The 17,485-nt window shown below is 44.5% G+C and overlaps 1 protein-coding gene across 1 annotated transcript in view; it reads left to right on the forward strand.

The window, feature by feature from the left end:
• Positions 1-17,485, forward strand: part of LOC139807928 (uncharacterized) — an 89,405-nt gene that overhangs the window by 23,675 nt on the left and 48,245 nt on the right. The window lies entirely within an intron of this gene.

Raw genomic sequence — 17,485 nt, forward strand, 5'->3', positions numbered from 1 at the left:
ATTAAGGAAAAGAAAGAAAAATTTTCCTGAGGCATCTATAAATATAGTTTGGCAATGTTATTTATGATACAGCTCGTTTTACTCTGTAACACGCACGACACTCTTACGGGGCGTCCCTTTATAACATATTCTACCCAACTTGTGTGTACGTAGGAAACGTGTTTTTGACGAGCTGATTTTGCATCAGTGGTCTGTAGCGAAAGGTTTGACAAGCGGCAATCTCTACGGCGTGAAGGCAATTAAAGTGTAATCTTCGGGTTTATTCCCTCAGCGACGTTCGAGGGGACAGAACTCGAGAAAAAGAACTTCGTGCGGGCAACCTAACGAGACCGGGGAACGCGACGCGTCTTCTCCCGGCGGGACAGGGGGTTGATGACGCGACCACGGGTATATCGTCCTTTTCAAAACGGAAATACCGAATGACATCACGAACCGGTCAGCGTGCAGCGCGCGATTGGAGGCTGCGCGGCAATCCGCGAGTTCGAGATTCGTCGGCGGTGTCGTAGTGCAGGATATGATTGCGATCTCCTCTGCGCGCCGCGGTGTGTTTCTTTTCTTCTTCCTCTCGGGTCCGCAATCGCTTGCGCATCGACGTCGCCGCGCCGCCGCCAGCCGCGCCGGCAGGATGACTAAACGTGAGAAGGATCCTCCTGTCAGGCGCGAACGGTCAGGGACAGTGAGACTCGCGTAGCGTTCGACAAACGAAGTCGGCATCTTCGAAAAGAATGGAGCGCCCCGACAACGCATCCGGACAATCATTTTGTAATACTCGAAAGCGTCCCGCTGCGAGGCGGGATTTAAGAGCCGTTATGGCAGCCGATTCGCGATGTAACACTATGATACATTAGATAATGTGCGACCAATTTGGAATACGCTGAAATAAGATGATATCGATTTAAGGAAGAACTTAAAAGAGGGACATGTCGTTTAAATTTTGTTAAAAATTGTTTAGAGAGAAAGAAAGAGAGAGAGAGAGGATGATTCTAAATAATATTACAATATTTTATAAATACTAATGACTACAACATAAAATAAGATTATGATTAAATAAATCTTGAAACACGAAAATTCGTCGGCCTAACTGGCATTAAATTTATTCAAAACAAATGTTGTTTTATTTTTTTATCACTGGCGAAGAATTATTTATTGAATTAAATAAATCGGTCTTATATATCGTTTCCTCGAGATTTTAATTTTTTGAAAAATTTAAAATTTGACGTTTTCCTAAAAAAAGAGTAACTTCTTCTTAATATATTTTCGCAAGAAAATAATATTTCTATATATATATATATATATATATATATATATATTATTGCATTGGCAGACACGTAGCGTAAATAGGATTAAAGCATAACAAATCGACTAAAATTATCTTCTACGTTTCCATCGAGATTTTCGCAATTCAAGGTGGCTGTCGATTATAAACATCTATAATTATCGACCAGTTAACGTAACTCGTCCTGAGAAAAACAGCAGCGCGATAATAATCATCGTTCATGATAAAATAAAACAGTTTTACTGTGGCTCGGAACTCGATTTTCATTAGCCTCTAAATACCGTAATTTATTTTCATTATGTCGTTCAACGAGCTATATAATACAAGGCAGCGTGCGTGTATTACACGCGATAGATACAGCACTACGATGATGTCATGATTCTTCAAGGAATCGCATATATTTAATGTTGCAATATTGATATCGTGTATTCGTTTTGTCTCGCATGAGTTTTTCATTATCGACATTTGCATATCGCGTGCGTAAACATTTTGCGATGCGTTAAAGTTTCAATACCTTTAGCAGTAAAATATGGAAAGGCCTATTTGAATCTTAATCAATATTTTTAATTAATTAACTTTTATCGTTTCGCCTTCGTTAACTATTATGGCTGATGGTCACGTTACACCTTGGTTGATATCTTATTAACACCATGACGATTATGGTCGCACATTAATTAAATCAGCTTTTAATTACTGTAAAAGTTGAATACATGCACGCACGCGTAATAATTAATAACCTACAAGCCGAAAAAAGTTGTAAACGTTCGATACGAACCGGACGCTTGTAGCTGATCCAGAACAACTTTTTCATCTCCGTCCGTTCCGTCCGTTCTTTTCTCGGTGCTCCTTTTTTCACTCGCGTCTTCGTCCCCTTGCCGGCTGTGTATCGCTCCCTCTACACGTTTTTTCTTCCCTGGTTCTCTCTGCATATTGATAAGAGATTTTAGCTGGCGCGCGTGAAATCTCGGAGATGAAAGGCGATGTAAAAAATGCAATAAACTCTAAGCTAATTTTTGAGATCAAAGCGGATCGCGCGCGCGGGAGACCTCCGCGTCGCGTCGTCATGTTCCCGGCGACTTCACTCTCGTTGAGTTCGTATAAAGTGCGTGCGACGACGAGCAAACGTTGTGGTACTTCGCCCTTCGTTATTGTGCTTTCATTGCCTTTATCGCGCGTACGCGTATTGTACGACGAAATTAATTTTCCCTAGTTTTTCAAAAAAAAGTAACCTAGTTGTCTAAATGCTAAATGCAATTCCTACAGTAAAAAGATTCAGTTATTTAATTTAAATATATATATATATATTTGGTTTTAATTTTACTCTTTTACCCTTTATACAGATATTGTTTGGAGGAAACGAATATATTGGTGAGCTAATAATGGGCGGTGTGAATCCTTAAGTAGGGATTTGAGAGACCAATGAGTTTTTTTCATTTAGCGAGTGACGCAGCTGATGGATTAAATCTGGCTGATACATCGGCTGTTTCACAGGATGCGTTGTGCCGAAATTAATTTGCAATTAATTGGCAAAGCGCTGCAGGACACGTTCGAGAGTGGGTGAGGAAATCCTTCTCCATTTCCACGTGCCGGCTTAGGTGCCGGCGGCGCGTGGCGTGTCGATTAAATTTGGAAATTACGTGGCTATGCCTGATACATGCGTGTAGAATGGAGGAACGCTAAAACGAAAGGAGAAGAGATTGGCATCGCGAAATATACAATGGAGCCTAACACTCGATCCTCTTATTCGGGGAAAGTCGACTTTGAGATAAAAAAGAAATTTACAGTTAAAATGAAGAACCGTCGCGTCGGGGGGCTATCTCTTTCGTATATCTTTCACCGAGCCGCCCTTTCAATTCAAAGAAGACATTTTTTTTTATCCAATGCAAGATCATCTCTCACAGCGGCTGCCTCGAAAATCTTCCAGAAACCACACGTGTTCTAACTCTCGATTTCGACGAAAGCACGGAATACGCCGTGAGATGCACTATTAATTGAGTCCATATGTTTATTAATCGTGCGCATCGCGCGCGTCGGCCTAATAGCGTACCTTGTTTAGAGCGATCCCTCTAATCGCGATCTCGATTTTTTGCCGGTCACCCGACGAAAGTTGCTAGTCAGACCGGGCGGGATGGTCCAGACGGTTTTTGTGGGCCGAGCCCGCGCTCCGATACGCGTGTATGCGTGAACGTTCTAACTGTGATGCTCACGTATATTCACACGCGTGCACGCGATTGTCGGAAATTATAGCTCTTGTATCACATTGGTTTATCCACGCCGTGTTGAAACAACCCCACGTTATTCGCGATTACCACCCCTATTAGTCTCCGTCCGTGACGTCGTCGAGCCAAATGAAACAGGATGGGAAACGAGAGCCCTCGTTGATCGCGGAGGGAATCAGTTATCCCCGACCGACCCGATGAAATTTCCACGATAATGATAATAATATAGTTAGCCCCCGTCGCGCGAGGGGTTACGACTCTTGGACGCGCGAAGAAAGAAGAATCTAATTTTCTCGCCTAACGAGATTAATTCGTTCAGCGATGCCCTGGCCGCGCGACAGCGAGACGCGAGAGATTCGTTTAATTTCAGATGATTGGGTGGCGGCCCGCCCGGAGCTATATCTCTCTCTCGTGATTCCATTTCGAAAGAGTCAACGGCACTTTATAACAACTTGCTGCAAGGTGGTCGACGGTTTCTCATGATTAAGAATTCTTGAGACATGGGAACTGATCGGAATTTATGTTAATTACGCTAAGTTGTACGTTATTTAGTGTTTGGAGTTAAGAAATTGAGTTTTTTATCACATGAATTAATTTTACATACAGGCTACATATATTTCTCTTTCGTTGGTGTTGCTCGTTTGAGCGACATCAATGTAAAATATTTTATCTACCGTTGAATCCTAGTATTTATTTTCTTGTCTAGCGGCGAATTTACTTCCAAGACTTCGCATTATAATCATCAAACCAGATAATTAGGATAATTATTTTTATATTACAATATTGACGAATAAGATTTCGATAGCACGTCTATATGCTTTGAGAATTTTATGAGCTCAAACGCAAAAGAGAATTTTTGTTATTCTTGTTATTTATTTATTCATGTGTTTAGAAAAAGAGATACGCGTTACAAATATGGTCGTAAATGTATAACATTACGCAGAGTTATTACACTCTTGACACGAATTCTCTTTTAAAAGTATATAATTTTTAGAAGTAAACGGGCATTCGCACTTGGTTTCAAGTTCGTTCAAGTTGCTAATTGTCGTCGTGCGAAACGTGAGAGGCCAGTGGTCCAGGTCCGACCTTGACCACCGAGTGGGACCGGACCGGAGCGGTACCGGAAACGGCGGAAACGCACGAGTGAGACGCTGCATCGGAATGTCGCGTCCGGTAAGATGTATACGGGCTAAAGAGCGCGGCGTGACGCGATGACCGCGACCTCGCTCGCCGGACGCAATCTCGCGTGGAATCTGGCGGACGGTTCGTTCGTTCGAAAACGATGTACCAGTTAGATAGGGGGCCACTGGACTAGCGGTTCCTTTTTTTTCCTCCTCGTATATGACGCGTTAGGCAGGCCACGAGCGCATACCGGCGCGATGCCCGGTGGGGCTCACGACGACGATGGCGCGGGGGGTCCACTATAGGCCTTCGCGGTACCTGTCGCGATAGGACAGCGCAGACGGAGACAGTGGTTGTCGTTTGCGAATGAGCAAGTTACCGGTGCCGTTGTCGTTTCCAGGAAACTAGGTAAATGGATCTGGATCATTGGAGCGAGTCGTCCATCGTGAGCGACTGCGCTCCGCTCGCTCGCTCGCGTCTCCGCGCCGAGGGGTACATTGGCCTGTGCATAACGATATGCGGATTCGCTCTGAGAAATTGCTCGGAAGATTGCGATACGACGTTCATCGAGACCGCTATCGATGTATCGGCGATATTATCCGGCGAGCGGCGGGTGGTTCATTGAGACAAAGAGACCCGATTAATCTCGGGCTGGATATACGCTTTGCCGGGACATAACCGAGATGCAAACTAACGGTTAACCGACCCTTCAGGCAATATACTTAGAATACGCCGATCGGCCGATGGAATACGAGAATTAGATTCGAACGTTTATGCCGGCAAAGTCGTTGACTCTCGGACGAATATATAAAATGAATACACAATGGTCAATGTGAGTGATAATAATAATTTTATCGATTGTGGGAGAAAAAAAGATGACAAATGTTAACAACAGCAAATGTATAAATTAATTCATGCAAGAGCAGAAAGCAAAAGCCTCATCAAAATGATTCATTTTATGTCATATGCATTAAATAAATTAGATTAGATTATTCTTTAAATTACAATTGTTTTCAAATTCGTTTTCCAATAAGATCTCGTGTGATAAGAGAATAAGATTCACTTTCTAATGATTTAAATCAGTATCGTTTCATTTATAGGCGTTTGACGAATATCGTATAATTTTGTGTCGCTAAAAAGTTAAGTGGTTTCAGGACTGGCGCGCTCGAGTTTGTAACAATGTGTACAAGGACTTCGCAGACAGGCTCTTCCATTAAAGTCGCAGGGGTGAAGGACCGGAGCCGGAGCAATTAATCGAGAGAGGCTCTCTCGCCTGAGTCTGAAATAAATTAATCGGGCGGCGCGGGGTAAATCGGCCGACAACGAAAGATAAATGAGCAGCCGGTGGCACATCCTTATCGCCAGATTAAAATGCCAATTAATTTCGGTGCCGGGGCTATATAGCGCGATCCCCGCGCAGGTTATCAGCGGTACGCGGGCGTGCCCGTGGTATGCCGGCTGAATAAATGCATGAAGAATCGATCCCCGCGCGCGGCCGATCGGAAAATCAACATCCGCGTTTCCCGGAATTTCCGTGTGCGGTAATCAGGAATGCATCCAGGATGCCGGGGGTAGAGGGATTCTTGGTCTATCCGAAACGAGAATTCCGTGAATTACGTCTAGAATCAGGGCTACTCACGGCGACGCACGTTGAATATCAATGACGACCGCAGAGCTCTTTCCGCCGTGTTCGTGGCCGCAGGGTCATACGCCTGGAGGGCCAGATCTAGAGCCCTTCGTCCTCGATATGTTATCGCTCGCATCTAATTGCCGTCATTACGTCCCTCTTCTAACGCGCTTTAGAATAGAAATGATAAAAGAAACATTTCTTTCCGAGAGCGAGTACGTTTTTAAACAAACTATGCCTTTTGTTGTCAAAGTGTGCAGGTGAAAACCACACATTTTGACGTATGATTAAAAGGACTGTCACATAAATTGTTTTCCTTTTTAATTTGAACTTAACTCGTCACATATCGAAGTTGGAACGTGTCCTACAATATAGTAAGATATTACCAAAGGTAGAAGAAATTTAAAGAGAGTAGGTTTCGTAGATTTTTATAAAAATGTTCCTACAGCTCTGCCGCGCGCAAGAATTACAGGGAACGTTGCACGACATTAAGAAGGGGGATGTTATTTGGGTTCCATTTACCGCTTATGACTTTATATGCGGGATAGGTACGACAAGATGAGTTTAAATAAACGTCGCCTTTACGAATATTTACGTAATACCCCGGCCGGCATTAAAATAATTGCTCCGCTCATTACCGGTAATCGTGCCCCGCAAAGAAACTCTTTGAAGTCACGAAGACGTGATCCTCCACGATCTTATGCGGATCTTCGTGACTCGGAGAATCCGTGGAGGAATCTTCCCAAGGATGCGCCGGTTGTCCGATTGGATCCTGCGGAAGGAAGCGTATCATCTCGCGAGTTTCTTACGCGGGACGAGCGCGCGACGTCCTATAGCGTATATACGCACGGGGGTAAGTACGTGCATACCGTACACGCAGATCGCCCGGCGATCCTGTTTAATTACGGGGATCGTAGTAGCGCGACAGATGCCGTGAAGAGGCGCCTCGTCGATTTTCTGGGAAGAGAAGACGCAGAAGCCCCGTCGCGTTGCTTCCCGCGTCCACGTCCGCGTCCTCGTCGCCGCGCTCGACGTCGTGCTCGTCGACGGGCGAACAGCCTGCGAGCAGGAGAAGAGAGAGAAAGAGATAGAGACTTTGATATTTATAGTGCCGTACGCCGGGAGACCCGTAAAAACACCCGGCGATTCGCAATCCTGAAATAACAGGTTACCTCGGAGCGGAGTAAACGGGAGGAGCAGAGCGCGCGCAGGGCAGAGTCCTGCAAGAACCCTGAAGAGGGCGAGGAGGATGAGAGAAGAAGGAGAAGAAGCAGAAGAAGAAGATGAGCAGAGAGGAGAACGAGACGCGGTGGAACGACGGGAGGGCGAGGGGGAGGGGCGGGAAGGGGAGGCCGTGAGTGGTTCGGCCTGTAAGAAGGAGCAGGTTTCTATTTATACCGCGTCACCGCGAATCAAAGACCCTGCGGAGTACGTAGGGAAGTCAAGAAGGGTACTCGTTCTCCTCTTCCTTTTTGCTACTCGCGCGTACTTTCCTTCTCTCTCTTTCTCTTTCGCCCATCAGCCCTCTTACTTTTTCTCGCGGTACGCCCTCCCACCGCTGTACGGACCTCGCCGAAAATTGGTAAATGAGCCGTTGGTATTCGCCGAACGTTCGCGACGTTCCATCTTCCTGCACCCGGTTACACGTTTAACGTGCGACAACCTTTTTGGCCAGACGTATTACGGCGATGCCCGGTACCTGACAGGGCCCTCTCCCCCTCCCCCCGGGTCCTCGTCGTCGGCGATCCACTTCACCCCTTTTTCTTCGTACTTCGCTCCTCCTCGCGTCCTCTTCCTGAAGCTTTTTCCGAGAAGCTGATTAATGAACGTGACAGGTTTTGGGCGCTTCGCTAATGTTGCGATTCACGAGTGGAAGCGAAGCGATGTGTCACTCTGGTGACAGGTCCGACAAGAACGAACAAGAAGTCTGCGGGAAGAGAAACGCCCGATACCCCTTGAAATTAACTATTTCTGGAATTGTCCATAATGATTCCAAGAGAGTTTATGACTCTAAAGGAAAAAGTACAAAAATTTAACTTCTTATACATTTCCAAAACTGCGTGGTTCACGTTTATACGAATATGATGCGCAATTTGTCATTTGACCGTTCAATTTTCTTTAAGAGCAATTTCTTATTTTCAGATTAAAATACAAAATTGCACTTCATAAGATGAATGCTCACGCACAGTCGGATCCATCCGGACGGGACCCTCCGTCGGCAGAGGAGAATAGAGTAGCATGCAAAGAGAAGCGAGAAGCGGAAGACGCGGGAAAAGAATAGGCACGTCGTGCGGCGTACGTGATGTATCTTTATATGGTTTAGTCGCAAACGCAAGGGAAGATGAGGGGAAACAGTAAGAAGCGTGGAAACCTTTCGCGCAGTAACAGTTAGTCCATTGTTAGCAACGCAGAGCCACGTGTTAACACTTTGGACATTATCTATTCGTTAGCTGTATTCCAGCTGGATTCACTCATGTAAATATCCTGCAGAATCGGAAAACAAGATAAGAATGTTATATCAAATATTTATTGTGACACAACGCGTCATTTTAAAACGGTATATACATATGTGCATTTGTGCATTTTAAATAAAAAGACCAAAAAAAAAATCACAAATTTCTGCTGCAAACTTTGTTAACGCTGCCAATATCGTGTGAAAATTTACAATAGCTCGTATGTATATTTCTTCTTCTTCGCAGATGCTTTACTGATTAAAGATTGATGTTCATTCTTGCGTTTTCGATGTTACCGCTTTTCCGTCTTCTTGCCTAGTAACCTCGAAATCTACGAAATGTACATTCTGTTTCTCTACGAGTTCGCCGGTATCATCCGTCCACCAGCTGTCAGCATGCCGAGAGAACTGGGCAACGCGGCAAAAACCGAATTGGGAAACGAAACTCCTCGAGCGTGACGGCGACCGTCGCTGCGCTCCAGTCAACCTTGACTAGGACACATCGACGCTCGCGGAACGTCGTGTTCACAGGCGTATGCACGACTACGTCTCTGAACGTTGCCCAAAACGGATGTATTCCGTCAATGATACGGTTTACGGCCACCTCGCGAGCACCGGTACCGCGCGTTAAGACACCGAGTCTCGCACCGAATCATAACGGTGTTCGCCAAAGAAAAGAACGAAAAAAAATATGCCAAAGACCGACTCGTCGGTCGTTATACGAATTATTTGTTTCGTAAAAATAGGGTTTATTTGCAGTCCTTAAAACTGTCTTATTTACCATCACGCGAAATTTGACGATGTTAATTTCTGACTGACGGCAATTGTGTGCCGTCTGACTTTTGCTTCGCGAGTAATTTTGGAGCTAACAAAATTAAACGAGAATACCAGAAAACGTTATATAAGTTTGCAAATGATTCAAGTTTCGAGAATTGCTCAGAAAAGGGATTTTACCTGTCTAAATAGTTAAAAGTTGCTTTTATATCTTCATTAAATGCAAGTCCAACGTACGGATCGATATGAAACAAATGGAATTACCGGAAAGTATTCTCGCGCGGTATTTCTTCGAATGAGACTTGTTAGAATAGGCTTCGTCATGAAACAAAATCGCGAAAAGATTCAGTTATTGACGTTTCGACGTGATCAAAGGTCCTTCACGCACGTCGAATCCTGCAGGCAAAGCAAAGGCCACCAGATCGGAAGGTGGGAGGAAGTCTAAGTCGAGCGGAAGACGGCTCCATCTAATCGAATTTCCCCCTTCGTCCCGTCCTCTTGTTCCTCTACCTTTCGCCTCTATCTGTGCAAGTCTCGAGGAGAAGCCGCCGCTCGCCGGGAAGAGTGATTTATTCGTCAATGGGCGACGGTACAGGTAGGTCGTAAAGTTCACGATGGAAATAGGATTTCAGCGGACAGGTACGGCGTGTATGCTCCTCGCGAAAGAAGCCGCGCGCATCTCCTGCGCTTCTGCGGCCTCCGCTTCTTCTTCCTCGTCCTCTCTCTCTCTTTCTCTCCTCTTTCACGCCAGGTCGGGCTGCCGTGTCGTAATAAGAATGACAGGTTTCCACCGGTGGCGCGTCGGTGTATTTCTACGGTTGACACGTAGAATCCTCGTTAGGCCGGAAAGGATTCGCGAATAAATCACCGGCGGTGTATTAACAGCGACGGTAATTTCGTGGCACGAATTACCGGTCATACACGGAGGCTACCTACCTACCGACCTCTCAGATTCCCGGAGACTCGCGCGGTGTGTGTCGGCGATTTAAGGCGCGTGTAAATCATCGGCCGTGGACCGTTTAACGTCGATAACGTCCATTTACTTCCCTTCTTTCGCGGTACTTCTTTCCTCAGTTTTCGCTTCTCTTTATTTTCTTTATCGCGCATGTGTGTCGCGGCGAACTTCGTTCGCGGTATAACGTCGCGCCGCGCATGGGAAGAAGTTATTCACCAGTGGCGTACGTTCCTGTGAAATTGCGCCTACGTATCCGCCGCAATCTATAAGAGACCGCGGAAGTGGACGATAAAGCCATTAATGAGATGTTTCGATAGCGGCCTGCCTAAGGATACAAGCTGCGCGGAGGACTCGCGCGCGAGGCAATTTCCGCAATACGTAAAGATCTTGGCGCCTTCGGGGCCGCGCGCCGCGGTGCGAAAAGTAACAACGGAAGAATGCGCCTGGGAATGCGTGGCAGGCTCATTTAAATTCCTATCATTCGTTATCAGAGCTGCCCCCGGTAGACTCTTATTTTACCATACGTTATCTTCGCACCGTAATCGACCGGGAAGCGGCAAAGGGAGAGAGAGAAAGAGAGAGTAGACGCGAGGAGGTCGAGGGTGAGAGATGCGCGGGAGGATAAGAAAGACGACGAGGGGAGGTGAGAGGGAGGGGAAAGAGAGCAACCAGGTTGGCGCCACGGAGGTACAGGATCGGCCAAGCGTGACGGTAATATGCGAGACACATTGCGCTCGCCAACGGTGCGTCTAATCCGATCGGGATTGCCGTGGAACGTGTAAGGCCGCGCCGCGCGCGGCAAAGTGTTACGCGCGCTGCATCGTCGTGCAGCAAGTTCACGGTTGCGTTGCGCTGCGACGCGTTGCGTATGCGCGCATTTGCGTGTGTATATGCGTGCGGCGATATATGCCTCGCCGCGACATATCCGGGGGTGAACCCATCTGTCGCGCGGGACAGTTTCTGGGGTGCGATGACGAATATGCCTTTTATAGGTAGGATTTTCCGAACTATGACCCGCAACGCGCGGTCCATATCTTTAAAGGGCGATAGGGTATGAATGAAGCGTATCAGTATTCAGCTGAGTCACTCCGTGATATACAGTTGAATACTAATATGCTTCATTCATGTCCTATCGCTCTTTAAAATTATAACTATGTGTGCATGCGTTTAGCATGGTAGCAATATATTATGTGGACACCGCGATGACTAATTCGATAGAATCACTTTAAATGCAGACTAGCGAATAAACTAATCAATTTCCATGAAATTATGTATAAAGCTATATGGAGTCTATTTATGAAATTTCATCGGAATTGATTAGCCAGTCTCTATTAAAAGTGACTCCATTATAGTCATCGCAATGTTCAGACTTTGCAATACGTGTCAAAACAGTAATTTACTTGTGCATTTTATGTTCTCGTTGCGTAAAAACATCTGACTAATTGTAAGTTTCAGGAGAATCTACTTTCCTTATTTCTAGGAGCGAAGGTGTTTTAAAATCGAATCCTTTTAACCGCAAGCGTTCGTCATTACGTCTTTTTCTTTCTCATTTCATCTTCATTAAGGAATCTCTAAGGAATGTTAATACATTAATGTATTAACAAAGCATAAATAATTAATTATGTGTTGAGCATCAGCGTATATTCTTGAAATGAAAGATGGTGGAAAATCCGGAACAAGAATCACTAACGAAATTATCATGATTACCAGCGAACTTCGTTGGCAATGCCGCCAGCATAATTAAGGCGTTACGTCTGCCGGCAAAACGTACCTCTAATTACTTGTTTATCTACGCCATTAAGGCTTACTCCTGCCGAGCAGAAGTATTCATTTTAATACATTACACGAATTCTCGCGATGCCTCGGTGACTGCCGTAACCACGCGCGGTTCCCACGCGCGTGCACTCTGGTAATACGCGTCTGTTACGCATCGTGTGCCGAATGTTAGCAGCGGGATGGCTCGCAAGTCGCGGTAATAGGGATTCCAGTCGGGCGTATCCAGCGTGCGCGCCTCTTAACGAAATACAGGGGGCTCCAGACCGCCTGCAAATTTTTTTCTCGAGCGTGTGCCAACTAGCTGGAACGTGGAAGGCGGCTAACGTTGGCTAGCGCGCAGTGTTGGCAGCCGATAAAAATAGAAGCCAGGAAGAATGCGAAGATTCTTATATCGTTGGCAAGGTGCAGCAAGCACGTCGATCACGCCGCGCTGTTCGTTCGTCGCGCTCTAAGATCACCCATCTCAAAGTCGGCGTTCGGTGTCCTTTTGCCTTTTGTACAGGATATCTCAGAATTATTAAATGTTCTTTCACTCACAGATTTTATGATAATTAAATATAATGATTTTATAAAAAATTTAAAGACATTTTTTCTTATTAAAAATATTGAAAGAAATCATTATCCTAATATCTTAATTTTTTATATTAAATTTATCTTATATTTTAATTTTATATATTAAATTTGTGAAAATAAAATTTAATTAATATTGAATTGAAATTTTAGAAATGTAATTATTGGTGCTATTGAACAATGACTTATTTTCTCACTTTGCATTTGATAATTCTAAGATATATTCTAGGTATTATACGTATATAAAAGTTTACTTCTCAAGTTTCTCTGTTGACTGAGTTCCAGTTCAGTCCGTACTCAGTTCGCATAAAATTGCTCTTTCCACGATGGCGTGACGAATAGTCTTTATGGAATCCACTCTGGCTGGATTTGAGGGGACAATGTTTTCGAGCTCGCACAGCAGGCGGCAATCCCGAAAATCAATACTCACGTAAAATCCGGTTGTCGTAGGTTATATCATAGGTTTGAACAAAAAATCCTTTTATGCATTTTTAAAATAGCAGTATTATCCTTATCGCATTCGAGAGCACTTTCGAAGATGTTACTTGCGACTAAGATTAGCAGTACGATTTAATGATAAATAATTTAACAAAATACAATAGTGTGATATTTTTGGGAGTATTGATTTTCAAGTAACGTCGTTATCGACGATAAATTAATCGAATTTGGCGTCAAGTGACAGTGATAGACAGTGTGACGGATACAGAATGGCTAGAAACTGTTTCATGAGCTTTTTAAAGCGAAACGAGCCGTGTGATTGGATCAAGAATCTATAGAAACCCCATGGAGCACAGAGGATAATGACTTAATTCACGCATGGAGTTCGTTCCATTGTCATATTAGGAGAGATTATCAGCAATGATGACCGAGATATAAAAGAAATCTACAAAACCGTATAACTACCGTTATACCGCTTTTATTGAACCGATATTCCATTTCGCGATAAAAAAAAAAACATCGCGCAAGCAGATTAAATAATACAATAAATTAAATCATTTATAAAAGATTAATACTCGTATACGACTGTGACTAGGTTTTTTTAACATCTAAAATATTCATAAAAATGTTGGACTATTTTTCATATAATTTTTTTTTATACACATGCTATTTTACTCATAATAATCTAATGTTAATTACTGGAGAAAAATATTTTTCTGTATTCTCACGTTATACATTTAAACTCGTGTTTGTACTTCCTGAATATGTATAATATACTCTTTTTCCAGGGATTCTCTCGCTAAGTTTTCGTTGGGTTTCCGGATCAAGATCGGAACTGAAAGCTGACATTAGCGTTAGAAGCAGGAGGAAGCGAATTCACTTCTGTTCCCTTCGCCTTCGTATACCGCGATGCGGCGCAGATTCGTATCTACGATTTCCTCTCGAAGCGTTTCAAACGTGACCGCGTGTGCATACACCCACCCACGTATATATCACGCACGCACCTGTATACGGACGCGCGTATGTAGGAAATTTACAGGTAAACAACATCGCGGGCGCGCACACGGACCAGCAGCATTCGCACGTACGGGTTTCGTGCTGGTGCACCCTAGAAAAATTCTCCCGTAATTTTCTCGTGCTGGTATCGTGTTTCTCGTAATGATGTTACGGCTGTGCTGTGTGCGCGCGGCGGGGTCCGTGAACTCCTTGCTTTGATCGATACGGCGAAGGAAAATCAACGCTGGGAATTTCTCATTTATCAGAGTACGCGGCGGGAAGACCGGCGGAAGAACCGACGGCGAACCGCAATGGGCAATGGGAAGAAGGAATCGAGAATGACGTGACATCTTTGTGATTCGCTTAATTTTGGAGTGAGCTCACCTTCCTGTTTTAGGAATATGATTGGGCTATATCGCTTTCTGTCACAGTCAAAAATAATCTGAATCACTGATGGTTCGTTACTATCGCATAAATAGTTGTATGAGCGAAAGCCGTGAAATAATTCATGAATGAGAACGAGTGCGCAAAGCATGCGTATACAAAATTGCATTTTTAAAGCGAGTAAGAGTAGATTCGTTCTCCCGTTTGTTACAATTGCCCACGTTTCTTCTGTGAAATCATAAAAATGCAAATGTGCGCGCATAAGCGCGAGCGAGCGGATGCGTTCGCGATTGTTTCGCGAAAAAAATGCAGCCGCCACGGCTCTTACTCGATTTTATGGAATCCCATAGGAGTCGACGGCGCGTCGAGAGACGTCGCGGGAAGATCTCGATGATTATTCGTGCGCGCATGTAATTTGCCGGCATTAACCCGATAGTAAATTCCTGCAGTCGCATGAATCGTGCGAATTTCGCGAACGTGCATACGGCACTACATACAATAAGACTACCGTCGCACTTGAATGCACCGGTTAATGCGGTTAATCGTTAGCGCGGAAGGAATTTGTTCGCGACCTGCACCGCGCCGCGGAAATACAAGTCTGATGCATTTCTGCATTTAATTCGCGGCGACGGCATTAGCCGAACTCTCGGATTAGTCACGAGACTAGTCATGGAGGCGTAAAAAGGGGAACATCACCGACGCGGAAGGTGCGAGCGAGAAATGTAAGAAACGCTTCAAACAGGAAGTACTATCCCGCGCCGCGCTAAACGAGATTTAATTGCTCATGAAGTCCTTACAAGTGCGCGCGCGCGCGCGCAAGCGTTTAATCAGTGACAACGATTTGATCGAATTAAGACGTTCAGTGCCTCAGGTGCTTTCTCGTCTTTCGTTTTTTTTTTTTTTTTAGAAATAGTAATGATCGAGAAAGAACGAGAGAGAGAGAGAGAGAGAGAGAGAAATACTGAATTTTCATTTCTTCACGTTTATTCGTATTCAACTACGCGTGCATAATAACGTCAAATTACATTGCACCGCGTAATTGTCAGGTGAAACAAGCCAGTTTAACGGTTAGTAACCTTGCAGATGAGCCTATTGTAAAATTGCAGCTCTCGCACTTGGCTGCTTCGGAATTTACATGTATTATTCTATGTCGTTCAATATGTAACGTATTATGAATGATATATTGTATCCAGCAATCTCCTTTTAAAAACAAATTACCGATACGCAGATTTTGAAAGAGATATCAGCTTTTCGTACTATCGAAATATCGATCTCTTTGTTATGCATAATAACGTGCTAATAACATAAAGAATATTGACTACACATTCGACATCGATATAATCATCATCATGATCGCTTGTTTCCACTGATATGTTTTATGACTGAGCAATATCGCTGACATGAATCGGCGCATAGGCGGATCTATTCATAATCGAACGGTACACCTGGCTCTCCCATTCGCCGCTGTCCCTCGTCCCGAAACGCGACGTGATACGCCTTTAATCTTACAGAGTAAAAAGAAACGGTCAACAGACTAAAAAAAAAGCGAGCGGCACTCGCTCGCGGAAACTAATTTCGTGGAGGTAATCACCTGTCGGCGGATACTCGAACGTAAATCTCACTGTCGTCGTATAAGACCCGTCGTGATACAGTTTTGTCAGAGCAACGGTACCATCGGAACGTGCGCCCGTCCCTTTTTTTGTGACACTTTTTTTACGTGAGCTTCGATTCGACTGTCATCTAGACCCGCCCGGGTGAAGAAATTTCGACGACGTACGGTATCGCGCAGGAATGCGTAAAAAAAAAGATCCAATCGTCGACGATGTTGCAATGAAATATATTGTGCTTCTGAAGTAAATCATGTTTCAATATGACTCGAAGAAACGATAGAATTGTAACAAGATTTTTAGATTTACGTAATTAATTCTTAACGTTAAATTTATTTTATTTAAATTAATTTAAATTAATACTTTACGATTGCTTTTTCTGTTCTTCTGCCAAATTGTTATCTTTATCAGATTTTTGGAAACGATTAGCGTGTTAACAGTTTTCTTAAAAGACGGAAGGCAAGGATGTTAAGGATACAATGCTTGCATCACGCGAAGTTCCTTTCGGATGTTAAACGTCGAAATCGAAAGGGCGGAAAAGCAGACTCCGCTTTGTTACTGCCTGATATGCACAAAGACTCGGAGGGGTAGCCGCCGGAGTAGGGCGGTACGCGTCGGAATCAAACGGCAACCTGCGCATTGTGTGCCCGGAGGGGGCGAAGGAATTGGAAAAACGAGATGCGCACGGCACGTGAGCAAACGCAGCCACCACGACGCATGAAGACCTTCTCGAGTATCCACTTCGCGTCAAAGGGTCTGTCTGTCTTCCCCATTCGTTCTGTCTCACTCGAACGAACGTAGTAATCAAACCGCCCGCGCCCCAATGTCGTTTCCCTCCCCCTCGGCTCTTGTAAACAGAATCACCCTCTGAAAGGAGAATCAATTTCCCCGCGGGCGAAAAGGAGAGAGAGAGCGAGCGGCGGAAGGTTCGTATCCACCGGCGATTGGACTTGACGTTCTTCGTCCATTATCAATATTTGAATGATGCTTCAGTGAAGAATTGACGGAACTCAGGAATGACGAAGAGTGACGCGGAAAATGGTTATTGATTTGAATTTTGCGAGGCCTGCTGATATGTTTGTCGGCGATTCGCGGGAGATAATTTATGGATTAATTTCCGGATCTTCGGCTACAACGCTGTATCATGCTATCGACTTGGCCCTACATAGGAAATTAATAACGCACGTCGACCGGGACAAGGTGACCGCCATGGTGGCGATAAATCAGGAGATGTTCAGCGACCAATCGCTATGTTACTGTTAGAGTCTCATAGAACTTCACTTTATGGT

Source organism: Temnothorax longispinosus, chromosome 2 (assembly GCF_030848805.1).
Source record: "Temnothorax longispinosus isolate EJ_2023e chromosome 2, Tlon_JGU_v1, whole genome shotgun sequence".
Lineage (NCBI taxonomy): Eukaryota > Metazoa > Arthropoda > Insecta > Hymenoptera > Formicidae > Temnothorax > Temnothorax longispinosus.